The sequence below is a fragment of the Lactuca sativa genome, chromosome 8 (assembly GCF_002870075.4).
Source record: "Lactuca sativa cultivar Salinas chromosome 8, Lsat_Salinas_v11, whole genome shotgun sequence".
NCBI classification, from domain to species: domain Eukaryota; kingdom Viridiplantae; phylum Streptophyta; class Magnoliopsida; order Asterales; family Asteraceae; genus Lactuca; species Lactuca sativa.
The window spans coordinates 169,329,727-169,345,181 of NC_056630.2; positions in this window are offsets into that span (position 1 = coordinate 169,329,727).

The window sequence follows — 15,455 nt, forward strand, 5'->3', positions numbered from 1 at the left end:
CATCAAACATACTCGATCCCGGCCTGCTTCCAGGCCTCCACAATCAAATGCCCTAGGTCTGTATCCCGCCCCGCATGCCCGACACTCGCTCCTATCAGCCTATACTCTGGGCTGACAGAACACTGCTGAATCCCAACAGCTAAGCACCCTAAAATACTCATCGACCTCCCGAAGAATTCTCCAATTCTCCCCCACTTATAGCACTGATTAACAACCACCAGTCGCCATCACCAACCTTCCAGAACAACCCTGCACAAAGAAACACTTTCACGCGGACTGCTTCCCACAAGCATAAACAACCTTAACGAGATCTCACATCAACACTGATTAACCTGCTCGAAAGAAACTCAAACTGCATCTAGCCACCCCTCAGAAAGCAGATGCTACTCGACCTTCAAACCCAAGCCAGGTTCCCGCTAACAACCCTCATGAATGATAACCAACGGAATTCCCAAAACAACAACCCATAACCAAAACCACAACCCGCAAAATGACGAATACCGCATCGAAAACCATACAAGGATACCAACACAAAACAATACACCACAATAATCACAAGATAACAAGACATCAAGAAAGAAACATACCCGCAGCTGTCTCTGGCGCTGCCCTGACCTCCTCTGCAACAAGCTGAAAAGCACGACCCTGAGCCCTTGGGGGCTCCGCTCCACCCTGACCTCCACCTGTGATCCTCAAAGTGGCCGGTGCTGGAGCCTGCACCGATCCTGCAGCAAGCTGTGGACAGTTGACCCTCAAATCTCCAACCTGATGACAAAGATAGCAAATCCTCAAATCTCGAACTGGCGCTGGCTGCCGACAATCCCTCGCATAATGCCCCTCCTTTCCGTACTTGCGGCATGCACCACCGGACCTACAAGCTCCGGTATGACTCCTCCCACACTTTACACAAGTGTGGCTGCTCAGATCCCCCACTCTAACATCAACGGTCTTGGACCGTTTCGGCGCTGGCTGCGACTGCATCGGAGCCTGCCTCAGCTCACGCAACTGCAACTCAATCTCTTACTCACGCCGCCAAGCGGCCTCCTGCAACTCCAACAATGTCCCGCACCTCTGCGCAGACACAAACTGCCTGATGTCCCTCTTGAGCATGCTCAGATATCGAGACATCTGAGCCTACTCCAAAGCGAACTCTGGGCAAAACATCTCCCTCTCAGTGAACATCCTAGTGATCTCAGTCACCGACTCCGAATCCTGCTTCAGCTCAAGGAACTCCTGATCCAATCTCTCCCTCTCAACTTGCGGATGAACATCTCTCTGAACTGATCCCATGAAACCGCGGCTCTCTGCGCATCTGAATATGACCCCGTGGTCAATCTCCACCAATCCTTCGCCTCGAGCCCTCAACAGGTTCAGAGCACACCGCACCCGCTGATCGGCAGGGCATGAACACGTGAAGAAACACCCCTCCACGTCCGATAACCATCTCATAGCAACAATCGGGTCCTGAACTCCATCGAATGTGGGAGGCTTCGTATAAGCAAATTCCCAATACTGAAAACCCCGACTCGCTCCTCCCCCTGCCACCACTACAGCCGCTGTAGCCGCCGCGGCAGCCGTCTCTGCGAGAGCCGCATAGCGCTCATCAAAATACTCAACCATGGCGGTCTTAATCGACCCAAACATCTCTGGCAACTCAGCCCGAAACAACTCAGCAATCTCATCACGCAGGATCTCACGAATCCTCGCATCCAACTCGCTCGTGCTCATCTGACCGATAACCTCGGGCGGTACTGATCCGCCCGGAACTCCCTCTCCTGCTCCCGATCCTGACCCGGATCCACTCCCATCATGCCTCGGAATCTCCATACTGAAAAACACCACACAAAACCTCAGACTCTTCCCACAAACCTGGGATCCAACCCTCTCAACCCATCCCTAGAGATCATGGTTTCTCTGATACGCGTATGGGTCATGTGCTTTCAGTAGTACGGGCCCATACTACCTTCCACACCTACCCATATTTGTATGAAGTACTACCACAACACCCTAGAGAAACATGCATAACAACGCTCAATCCTCACCACCAGAGGAACACTGAAAATATCCCATAAGGAACCCTAGGCTACAGGCATCACAAATCAGGCAACATATCATGAAATCCTGAAAATCCCTAGCCTATCACTAGCATGCTGTTCTATCAAACCTCAAAACAAATAACATGCATGGTATTTTGGGGTTACTTACTGGCTTCGGCTGATCGTACCTCCGCGTCCTCCCCTACTCATTTTTGAAAACCATTTTTAATTACTCTTTTGAAAACTCTCCTCGATTTGAGACTGGAGTCACACGAATGTTCCTCCAATTCACCCAAACCAAGGATCTGATACCAACTTGTAACGACCGAAAAATACAACCTATTTTAAATTTTTCAAAAACATCTCGATTCCATAAAATCTTTACAAAAAGGTTTTCAGTACAAAACATTTAACGTGTTCCTAGAATCTCAACACTACAAAATCATGAGGAGCGGTACGATCACGCCTTCGCCTTGCCACGATCACCTGAAGAACCTGAAAAATATAAAACCACAACTGTAAGCCCGAAAGCTTAGTGAGATATTCCCAAAATACCAACCGCAAATACCATACACGCATATCATGCCACAACATAACTAATCACAGAACAGCCATGCGCTCCGGGTCTACTGTGTGACTGGTCCGCCGCACCGGCCTATACTCCACCTGTCCACCCTCTGCGTCTACAGTATGACTGGCCCGCCCGCTCTGGGCCTTCAGTCTGTCTGGTCCACTCTCCGAGCCTTCGGCACGTCTGGTCCGCCCTTTTGGGCCTACAGCCTATCCGGACCGCTCGTTGGGCCTACTGGACAACCGGTCCGCCCTGGGTATCTTGGCCTACTGCACACAGCAGGACCCGCCTCAACCCAACTCCAGTCCAAACAACCATGTGCACATATATACATACAATCATAAAGCAAATCACAGTCCACAAGCAGATCAAACAGATCACATAACATATCATCATCCTAACCAGGATACCGACCTAACAGGTCACTAGCATAGCGCCTCACTATCTCTCAGGATACCGATCTCAATTAGGCCTTTAACATATACCATCCTAACTCTCAGGATGCAAACATATCACAGCAACAACATAACAATAACATAGCAACAACTACCCGGATCTCAATCCGATAAGGGCCGGCCTTGGTGCCTTAGACCCCATTGATATAGTGAGGATAACTCACCTCGAAACTGCCGACCGAACAGATAACCCAAGCTGCTCCGATCACTGATACGATCTCCACCACTGGTCAACCACCAATGCACTGAACTCAAAACAATAATAAACAATTACTAAAACACCCCTGGAAACTACTGATCAACCCCTTGTCAAAGACAAGGTCAAAGTCAACCCCTGACTGACCCTACTCGCCGAGTCAACCCTATGACTCGCCGAGTTTCCATACTCAGAACTTTACTCAATCCGCGACCTAACTCGTCGAGTCACCCCGAGACTCGTCGAGTCCAACAACTCTGAGTCCACTCGCACACAACTCACCGAGTCATCCCTTGACTCACCGATTCTCGACTCAACTAGAGAATATCGGGACTCTTCGACAATACTCGCCGAGTCCAAGAACAGACTCGCCGAGTCTAAAGCTATCATCAACCTACTCGCCGAGTTGTTCATACAACTCGCCGAGTTGCAGGCCATCTTCATCCGACTTGCCGAGTTGTTCTTCCAACTCGTCGAGTTCCAGATCATCTTCAAGCAACTCGTCGAGTACACCCATGTGACTCGCCGAGTACCACCGGTCTGAATCCATTCAGAAGCATTCCAGGCCATGCAATTGCTCCAAAAATAGATCTAGCCTCCTACAACTCCTCCATCACGTAAAGTGGCAAACTTTACGTGAATCCAAAGAGATCTATGCATTTTGCACATTAGGGCTAAGTTTTGGGACAAGATAGCTTCATCCAACACTCAACACAAGGACTTTCATGCATTCCAACTCTTCTCCATTCCAGATCTGAGGTAGCAACCTCAGATCTAACCTCTAGACTCCAATATAACTCAAGATAAGCTTCCCTCAACCCCCAAAATGAAGAAACAAGATAGCAATATCCTAAGAACGAGATATTACCTCAAAAGAACGGCCCAACTGCAAGGAAACTCGAATCCAAGAAAAGCCCCTTGTTCCACACCTTCAAACTCTCAAACTTTCTTCAACAAATACTTCTCCAAGCTCCAATCCACTCAACAATGGTGCTTCTCCGCGATTTAGGGTTTCTGGGACTCAAGGGGGGATAAAGAGGCTGGGGAGGGAACATAATGTTCTTTATATAGGGCTCAACCCCGAGAATTAGGGTTTTCTCGACTCAGCGCCTACTCGCTGAGTCCATCTCATTGACTCACCGAGTCGGCTACTTAACACGCGACCAAGTCGCGACTCTACTCGCCGAGTCCATCCATGGACTCGCCGAGTCACTCTTTCCCAATTAAGACTTTTATCCCTTCAACTCTACTCTTGCTATTTCGGGATGTTACAGTTACTTCACACCTTGTTTTGTGATCCTCGGCATCCCAGTTACAAAACCTGAAGGGCACACTCGAGATTCAAACATGCCATTGAAATTTCAATGAATCTCAAAGATCTAGGAATTTCAAATCCAATTAAAACTTAATTAATTATTTCGTTTTTCATGGTGGAAATTGGTGGATCGTCATTCACCTACCTTCAAATATTCTATAGCTTGGATTACGGCATCCCTCTTCCAAGTTATAAAATAGTTTGTTGGGTCCTAGCCTTAATATTTCATATTGGGTGTTATATTAAGGACCTTAAATCAACTATCTTGAATATCTCCCAAGAGATGTCAAGTTCAGACGTCTATGATCTTCCCAAATATCTTGGAACTTCACTTCCTCCACCTCCTCCAATTATTCTCCCTAACCCACAAGTTCAAGGTCACTCAAGCCCTATTGGCAAGGCAAGGTCTATGTGTGATCACATCTTGGAGTTGTAGTCACATATTGACAAGCCGGGAGAGTTGGGTGTCAAAGTCTTGAGAAAGTTGGTGGCTCAATCACTTTCTAAGTCATATAGTGAGTTCCTTTTGGACACCTATGAAATAGACTATGACAAGATCCTTAATGATCTTATCTATTTGCTTGGTGCTGCGAAATCAGAAATGATTTAGTGTACTAGTAAAGAAAATTTGATTAGAAGATCGACTTCCCAAAACTTTATGGACAAGGACAACAGTGACACAGGAAATCCAGAAATGCATTCTCTTCCCAATGCTAAGGGATTGGCCATAGTCAACTTGGTTGACCAAATGGTAAAGAGAAAGGCTAAGTCTGAGATAGTCCCATGTACTATTACCTAAGGGTCCATATACTTCTATTGCCAAAGGAAGGGGCTTTGGTTATGAAGCTGCCAGACTTACCTAAGGATGATAAAGTCAATAAGTTTGACTTTATTTCAGGTAAAGTCCATTGTCTAACTCTATTTAGTTCCTACTTGGAGATTCTTATTACATGATGTGGCTGGGTCACATGTTGATGTTTTAAGAATCAAAGAAAAGTAAAGAAACTTAAAGGAAGTATATGCTGATTCTGATCGCGAAGATGGATTTCGATCACGTGGCTCGGTGATCAGAATTTTGAGCACGTGCTTAAGAGTTATGATAGATTGCATAGGAATAGATAACAACTAGTTTTCATATACATTTGCATTGTAAGGATTAGTTTTTCCGCAAAGTTTTAAAATAAAAGAAAAGTTTTTATTTTTGCTTATTTTAAAAAAATATCCTTACAATGGCATTTGTAGAAAAAGGAAAAGATGTTGCTTATATGATTCCATTGATATCAGTATTGGAAATATGAAATTGATTCTTTCATTTGTGGTAATGTCTAAATTTACCAAATAAGGAAAGATTCTCATCAGCCAAGTTTCAATTAGACCGGAACTTGGAATCATGCAAGTTGTATAGCATGATGAATGAGAACTTTCGAGCATTGGAAAATTAAGACTAACTGCTTGTTCACATGGATGTGTGAGTCAAGAGAAGGACTAAGGGATCAAGTACACTTTCTTGTGCACTTGTCAAAGTCCACCACAAAAGATGGATAAGACTATTCGTCATGATTTACTAAGGCTTAGTAAATATGATTATACTTACAAGCTTAAGTATAATTCTGAAGCATTGGAAAATTTTCAATGTATGACAGAACGAATAAGAAGAATCAAATTAGGCAGAAGGATAAAAGTTTCTCAAATCTGAAAAGATGGGAGAGTACTTTAGTATCATGTTTTAAGATCATCTTAATGATTTTGAGACCTTATCACAATTCATCCTCTAAGTACATTCTGATAGTTCAAAAGAGGAGTTATGAATTGTTAAAGTGGTTAAATCAAGAAGATGATTCACACTTCATTCCAAAACAATTCATAGAGTTATACTCTAAGATTGTAACTTGAGTGACATGTCTTAAAGAAGGTTTAAAAACACTCGTCAAATGTAAGAGTAAAAGTTTTCTACTCTTGTACATTTGAAATTGGTAAGTTGTGATGTTTTGGATAAAACAAAGACCAACTAAGGCTAATTGTGTTAAGTGTCTGTCTTGATTAGCATCCACACTATCTCTTGAATATTTGGCAAGAAAGTCTTATAGGTCAAGGAGACAGTGGGAGTCTAAAAGATCCTGAAAGGGTTTCAAGAAGTAATCAAGAATAAAACCTGTATTTCATCGCTAGCACACATCTAGAGGTTTATAACCTATCGTGATGACATTCCTGTGCACATTCTAGTTAAGTTGGCTATACATTTGAGTTCTACATGTTCTCAATTGTTTGTATAGCTACTTGGAAGCAATGCCAGGCCCTTGAGCTGCCAGGTGGCAAGAAGTTAAGAATGCACAAGTTCAATCCATATGAGTTAGGATTTGTCACCAACCTAGTCCTGTGATCATGGTTTTGACAAATTCACATGGATAGGAAAACTTACACCATAAAATCTAAGTGTCATAAGGTTTCTATTCGATTCATGAAAATGATGGTAAGGAAATTATTTCACTAAGTATATTTTAAGTAGATAGCAAACTGTGATATTTGCAGTTCTCAAAGTCGTTAGTGCAGCGTGCGTGGTTAACCGACACACTAACATTGACTTATGAGAAATGGCAAAAGGTCTAAACAATTTAGACTTTGATTACGGCATCCCTTTTCATAGTTCTGAAATTGTTTAGACACACTTGTGAGCTATCTAAGAGAGGTGTATCATTTTGATAAAGTCTTATCAAGGCAATCTAGTATCAGAAATTTGAACTTTGGTAAGAAAGTCAATAAAATATTGATTTCTAGAAGTCCAGTTGATTTCTAGGTACATGTCAAAGCTAGTGGGAGCATAAGTGTTATGCTATTAATCATCATGTTAGTGGGAGCATGATAATTATGATAAAGGTTGCAAGTTAGCAACGTTAATTATAGAAAACAAAAAGGTCTCGATTGGGAAAGAGTTGTTTTGCTATAATTAAGGGAGAGGAAATTATACTTCATCTCAAATCTAAAAACTTAGATTGAGGTCTTAATCGTATTTAGTCAAGAATATATATGAATTTCATGTTGGAATGGCTCAACATAAGGAAATTCTATATATGGGTTCAATATTTGCGTTCTAAAATTCGATTATCATTACGGCATCCCTTTTCAGAATCTGAATTATGAGAACTTGGCAAATAAAAATGGAAATATTATAGCAAAAGACTGGTTTAGTCTTTATGTGAGACATCATGGATTGTGTCCCATATGCTTCGAATATAGGATCGATTACATGTGATATATTTATCCTTTCCAAAATTTTCCAAATGCCCGGGGCATTAAGAAGGGAAAAGGTCTAGGATTGGATATGACTAAAATGATTAAGCAATTGTTGAGGACAATCTAAGTTTTAGCAAGGATTGGTTGCTCAAGGACAGTTGGAAGTATAGTGTTGACTTTGGAAGGACCATATTGACATAGTCTAAAAAGAGGCAACTCTTGTTCGGAAGTGATAGTCAAAATGGAATATGGAAATGGTTCAAAGTTAGAAAGTATTCAATCTGTAAGATTAGGAAACTTAATGCAAGAAGGATGTTTCCAAGGAGTTGATCTCCGTTGGAATACTCTGTAATGATTGTTCCCAAGTCTTTGTGAATTTGTGCATAATGATTACAAGAAGATCAATGCATATAAGTTTAGAATCTAACAGATTTCAATAAATGGCATGAATTTGGAATTTTTGCATTTGCAGTAAGGAATTAGGACTGTGAAATGAGAATCATTGAAGTTATGTTCAACTGGTCTATTTCGCAAAGTAAAGATCATAGAAAAACATAGTATGCATACTTGGTGTGTGGCATGACTAGTGTTTAGAAAACATAGTGTACATGCTTGGAGCATGGTACAACTATTGTTTTAAATTCAAGAATAAAGTTGATAGCTCAAACAGTATACAATGAATAATTTGTAATCATATGGTGATAAATAAAACGTGTTTTATTTATATTCATAAGTTCTCAGACCATATTGGATTCAATTATGCTTGTGTTTCATTTTGCATGTTTTGACTTCCAGAATAAACTAGGTTATTCTTCCGGAATGACTAAGTTATTCAAATCATCCACAGTCGGTCATATGTTGGAAGTAGATATGAATTAAGACTGTCATGGGTTAGTTTGTAGAGGTCTAAGGTGTTGGACAAAGGGTTACAACACTCATGAGTGCTCATAAGTTCTGAGTATTGGATTCAACCCGCGCTCATTGGAATCACTTCATGGATTTTATCACGAGTGATCATGAGATGATAATATCTTATATTCTTCAAACTTAGAGATATGAGTTGTTACTATGAGTTGGTTGTACATTGATTGCACGAAAATGCATTTGGTAACTCAGTGTTATAACACGTGCCTTTGTGTATGATTCAACAAGTAGTAGAACAAGCCATATGAGTTGAAGTTTATCCATTCCTTTTACCTTCGGGATAAAAGCGATATCTGTGGGCCCCTCGATGATTTAATGATGACACATGTGAGAGCTTGGCCAAGCCAGGACTGATTTGATTTGTTCAATCAGTCAGTCGTCATGAATCAGAAATCGGGAAACAACAAATGGATAGAGAGAATGATTATAATCCATGTCTTAGTCCATATGATATCTAGAATGGAGGAATATATGATCCCTTATCTAATGGACAAGTTCGTTGACAAGATCAGAGTTCGACAGCGGCTTTAAGAGCTACGACTGCCAGTTAGGTTTTGAAGTCATACTCAATAATAGTTTTAGACTTATACAAGTGGGAGACTGTTGGATTAATGTCTAAGTCCATAACTATATTTGGTATGTACTTGACCCGAACCGGCATGGTCCATTTGGGTTGCACTTCACCGACACAATTTATATGGATAGTCTTTTGAGAATAGTATATTTATGATATATATTAATATATTATAAGTTCTAATATATTAATATTTAATCATATTATTTAATTAGTATTGATCAAGAATTAATTTATAATTAATTAAGTGATCAAAATGAACTAATTAAATATGGACTCTTATATATATGGAATGGGCCAAGTTCATTTAGGTTGGGCTAAGCTTTCATGGATAGTCCATGGAGTCTTTAACCCATGGATCATATGAAATGAAAGGTCATGGGTTTAACCCTAGTCTCCATACTATATAAAGATGTCCTTGGTTGGTGAAATTGGCACTAGTGTGGTACACTAAGAAGGGCTAACCGATTTCACTGGAGAAAACCAAGTATCCATATTCTCTAAAGTCTTCCAAGGTGTTTTGGTGATTTGTCATCTAACAAGAACTTTGTAGTATAGGTGCTTCATAATATGCTAGTTAGGATGAAACCTTGGAATAGTTAATATTTGCATGTATAATAGAGAAAACATAGATCCAAGGTTTATAGGGTTGCATGTACACCATAGGAGTGTTAGAATGCTCAATACCCAACACATGGTACATCCCGACATATCGACAAAAAATATCATTTCATCAGACATCGTGTAGAAGGACTCCTTGTCGTCAAGAGGGTATCATCAGAAAAGAATCATGCAGATCCTCTCACAAAGGGTCTGAGTAAGATTAAGCATGTTCAACATGCGAGGAGCATTGGTCTGAAGGATGGTATTAGGTTTAGTGATTAAATAGATAGTTAGAAGCTTGTAACAATATAAATGTAGTTCACATTTAATGAATAACTAATGGAAGATTACTTTATGAGTAAAGTTTACTATCTTTTCTTAATTATTTATTTTATGTTTCAATTTTTGCATGTTTTACTTCCAGAATAATTAGATTATTCAAATTATCCATAGTCAATCATACTTTGGAAGTAAGTGATGAGGCAAGGCTGTCATGAATTGGCTTGTAGATTGTCTAAGTGCTTAGACATAGCAAAGGTTTGCCGCAACATTCATGAGTACTCTTGAAATAGGATCTGAGTATTGGATTAAAATCACGCTCATTTGAATTACTTCATGGAATTTGTCACGAGTAATTGTGAGACGATAATATCGTAGAATATTTAAACTGAGATATATGAGTTGTTGTTTACGAGTCGGTAATGCATTCATAATGCGTAAACGCATCAGTAACTTGATGTTATAAAACATATTGTTGTGTACGATTTGATGAGTAAATAGTACAAGCATATAAGTCAAATTTTATTTTTTTCCTTTTATCCTAAGGGGTAAAAGCGATATCTTGGGCCACTCGATGATTTTGTGTTAACATATGTGTCGGGCCCAGTCACGACTGAATTGATGTGTTGAATTAAGTTCTATGTCATACGAATCAGAAATCAGGAAACAAACTGTTGGGCAATAAGAATGATTTTGTTCCATGTCTTTTTCCACATGATATCTTTCAGAACGGAGGATTATATGATCCCTTATCTAAAGGAGGCGTCATCGACTAGGTCAAAGTTCGACAGCGGCTTTTGAAAGCAATGATTGCTAATCAGATTTAAAATTCATACTTTCAGTTATAGTTATTAGACTTATCCTAGTAGTAGATTGTTGGATTAGGTATCTAAGCCCATAACTATAATTGTTCTGTACTTGATTTGATAGTAGCATGGTCCTTTTGGGTTGCCTTCACCATAGCAACTTGACCAGATGACTTTTGGAGAAAGACGTTATTTAATGACTTATTTATATATTATAAGAATAATATATTAATTAGAAATTATATTATTTAGTTAGTATTTAATCAGAAATTAATTTTGTAATAATTTTGGGATTAAAGGAATTGATTAAAAGTATGGGGACAGGTTATGCAAGCCTTTGATAGTTGCAAACTGGGCTGTTGGACTACCTCATATTGGGTTGGACGAAATCTACCAGAGGCCCTATAGAAATCTTCCAAGGCCTTCCAGAAGGAGTGTCCATGGGCTGCTTGGAGCGTAAGCAAGGATTAGGGTTTCCACCTGAAAAACCCTAGCAGCCATAAACATATAAGGACCCCTACAGCATTCAAAATCGGCCACTGCTTCCCAAGGAAAAACCCTAGCCGATTTCTTCCCTCTCTCCACTCATCCTTCGATATTGGTGTTTGTGACCCCATTACAGGTGCAACGCTTGGGGCACTAAAGCTTACAAGAGACAAGATCATCCATGAAATTCTGTTATTACGAGATAGCAAGCAAGGTAACATTTTAACCCTAGTTTCATATTGATTTTTGAAAATTATATGCTAGTATTAGGGTTATTGTTTTGTAATTTCTATTTACATGTATAACTAGAGAAAAACTTAGATCCAACGAAATTAGGGTTGCATGATCATATAGGATATTGTTATGCTAAAAACCCATCAACCTTTCCATTCTTTGAGACTAATAGTGGTATTCATTTCCAACAAGTATTGGTGCTCTGTTCGAGCCTCAAACACTGTTGGAAACGTTCAATGATAAAGCTTGGGCCATATTTCCTTTGTTTTGATTTTTGTTTTCAAGGATGAGCTTTAGTGTTATAGAAGGCTTTTCAAAATCATAGTTTTGTTTAATAAACAACCAATTTGGCTCTGATACCAATTGTTGAGAGAAAAAACTTTCGAGAAACACTTGAACAAACGTTAGTACAAGATTATATTTGCGGAATAAGTTAATCTCAAGGATCAAGTTAGCTCAACAATAATAAGTTAGGAATGTTAGATTGTTAATTGTGGAAATGTAAATGAAATATAAATGACAACAAGTTATATCAAATAGACACCAAGTTGATTCATAACAAGGTTTGCAATCACACACAAGTTAGTAAATGTGAACCACTTAAGGTGAAGAGGAACTCGGTTTATCAGAAGATAATAAGATAAAGAATAATGATCTTTGTATTTCAATGAAAGGTCAGAAAGATCTTGAAGGTATGTATTGCATGAAGTTGGATATTCTATTACAGAGTCCAAAAAGTTACAGATGAAATAAACTAGTAATATCCTACTGACTTCAGTGACCATGCAAGGTTCACTGGACAAAGCTAAGCTAACACGCTAAGTCAGTAACGTAACTAGAAGGTCTACATCATTCATCTTTATGGTAGTGATCGTGGTTCACTATGGTTCACTAAACATCTTTTTCAACTCCGGTAGTTCACTTCTACTTTGGCATCAACTCCAACTGCGGTATCGACTAAAGTCTAAACTGCGGTTCCTTAGCTAAGGAGGGTCAATTTTTGTATCAACACGAAACTTACATGCTTAGGAATCGACTGCCCGACCCAACCCTATCACAATTATCAACTCTCGTTTTCCGAGTAGGTTTTGACCATGGATTCCCTATCATCAGATGAACTGCTGAAACCAAAAAAAAACACTGAAGTAGCATTGAAACTTATGAATCTCCGATCAGAAGGATTACTGATGAAGCTAACCCCTACTACATTTGATCCTGCCTGTAAAGGGATGACGAAATTTCAAACAACAAAATTGCCAGTCGTAAGGTACATAAAATTAAGCACGAAAATGTAAAAATTATAACGTGGAAACATAGAAAAACTCGAATTTAAACCAACACTTGCATAAATAAATAAGTAAATTAAAAAATATATATATGGACGAAAGATTAAAAAATATGTTGAAACGCTCTCCATCTTGAATTCATACCAACACATAAATAAAAATAAGAATATAAAAAAAATAGTTTTTTTAGTTTAATTAACAAAAGTTAAAAATAAAAAAACGAATTATATATACCACCACGGATAAACACAAAAGCTAAATAAATGGGGGATGCAAATTACACTTTTAAAGTGCAAAGTGAACGAGTTAAAATGACATTTTAAAAACTATATTGTGAAAAAGTCACACATTCGTAAAGATAAATTAAAAGAAAAAGTTGAATAAATGGTCCTTATGGTCACCCATAGCCACAAACTCAATCGCTACTTAAAAATACCAAATTACCCTAGAATAACGGATGACATTCACGTAAGTTTTGAAAACTATGGGGATGATATTCATCAAAAAAAATAAACAACGGCTAAGTTTACAACTTTTGGTAAATTGTATGGATCATTCTGTAATTTTGTTTTATAATTAAGTGGATCGAAAAAAAAATCACTTGAAATGAAAATGAAAATGAAAATGATGCATATTTTGTTAACAATTCTCACACGACATCTTTGGATGTTGTCATTCATTCGGATAATGTCTATGTCAATATACGTATGTGTCATTTGAAAGACATTTCTTATTTATCTAATTATTTTACCGGTGTCGAGAAGATAAATTATACTATTCGGTCTTTACACCAAAAAAATGTTTCAATTTAATTATGTAAATTTCACTCCCCTATTAATTATTATTTCACCATTTAATATTATCTAGATAATGATTCAGGAGTGTAATTAACTGTTTTTTTATGAAATATATGTTTATGTTATACATATTTCTTTTTACCGACTATCACTGTTAAAGCAATTTCCCTATTAAATAAATTTGATGCATAGTTGTCTCTATGTCATCAATTGTGAAATTCTTTATATGCTTACTTTATAAAAGGGATATATACAGTAAAGTTCCGAAATTTTCATCAAATTGACACGAAAGTCCCGAAATATATTTTTTTTTACACAAAAGCCTGAATTACCGGCATTTATTGTCCCGGTTGACCTTTTTTGTCGGTAACTCATTTAATAGATGGTAATCGAGCTGATGTGGCTACTAACGTTTACCTGGAAGGTGACGAGGACATCATTAAATGAAGAAGGGTTAATCGAGCTGGAAAAACCTCTCTTTCTACTGCGACGACTCTAGGGTTTTTACTATGAGGGAGATACGAATTCGAATCTGAGGGAGATACAGGTTGGCGCCTTGAAGATGGAAGGTGTGTTGGACTTTGACACAATGAACGTGGAACTATATGAAGACCTTCTAAAGAAACAGAGTAGAAGATGTAGAGATGAGTCCTTGAACTCACTGTCTCTTGATGATGAAGATGAAGACTTCATAATCCCATTATTCGACAATGTTGAAGATGATGAAGCACCTGCGAAAGAAGAACCTTTAAATGAGGAACAGGAGGAAGGAAGAAAATCTAGATGAAGCTGTGGATGAACAGGAAAATGATAGTCAAGCTGAGTTTAAATATTCCACACATGACCCAAAAGTGAAATGGAATAGAATGAAACCTCAACAGGCAGAAAGGTATGAATCTCCAAAACAACTTAAACTTTGTTTAACAAATCATGCCATATCTAAACGTTATCAGATTAGGTTTAAAAAGTGTGATAGTGTTAGACTACATTGTGTGTGTGCTAGTGATTCTGAGAAATTCGGTTGTCCTTATTATGTTAAAGCCTCTTGGATGAGCACTGAAAAGTCATCCCACATAAAGAAAATACATCCACATCATACATGTGTCAAGAATTTTAACAATGGAAAACTCATGGGACCAAGATGGTTAGCTAGACAATTTCTTAAAGAATTGATTAGGACACCTAATTTGAAAGCTAAGGAAATCTAATAAAAAGTTCACCACAAATTTCACACTTAGATTTCATGGGTAAGGATTTATAGGGCTAGATGTAGGGAAATGTCCATGATTGATGGAAAATTAGGCGATCACTATGCAGGGGTGTGGGATTATGGTGGTGCAGGGTAGTAGAGATTGATGGATCTTTTATAAAAGGTCAATGTAAGGGACAATTATTAACAGCCATAGGTAGGGACCCAAACAATCAAATTTTTCCCATAGCTTGCGCTGTAGTTGACATTGAGAATATGTGTAACTGGAAGTGCTTCCTTCAGTTGTTACAAGTTGACCTTGGAATGGATGCAGGAAGGGGCATGTGTGTAATTTTAGACCAACATAAGGGTCTTCTTGAGGCGACAAAGGAGGTGTTACCATATGTTGAGCACACAGACAGTGTGCACGACATATATATGCCAACTTTAGAAAACTATAAAGTGGAATTGAG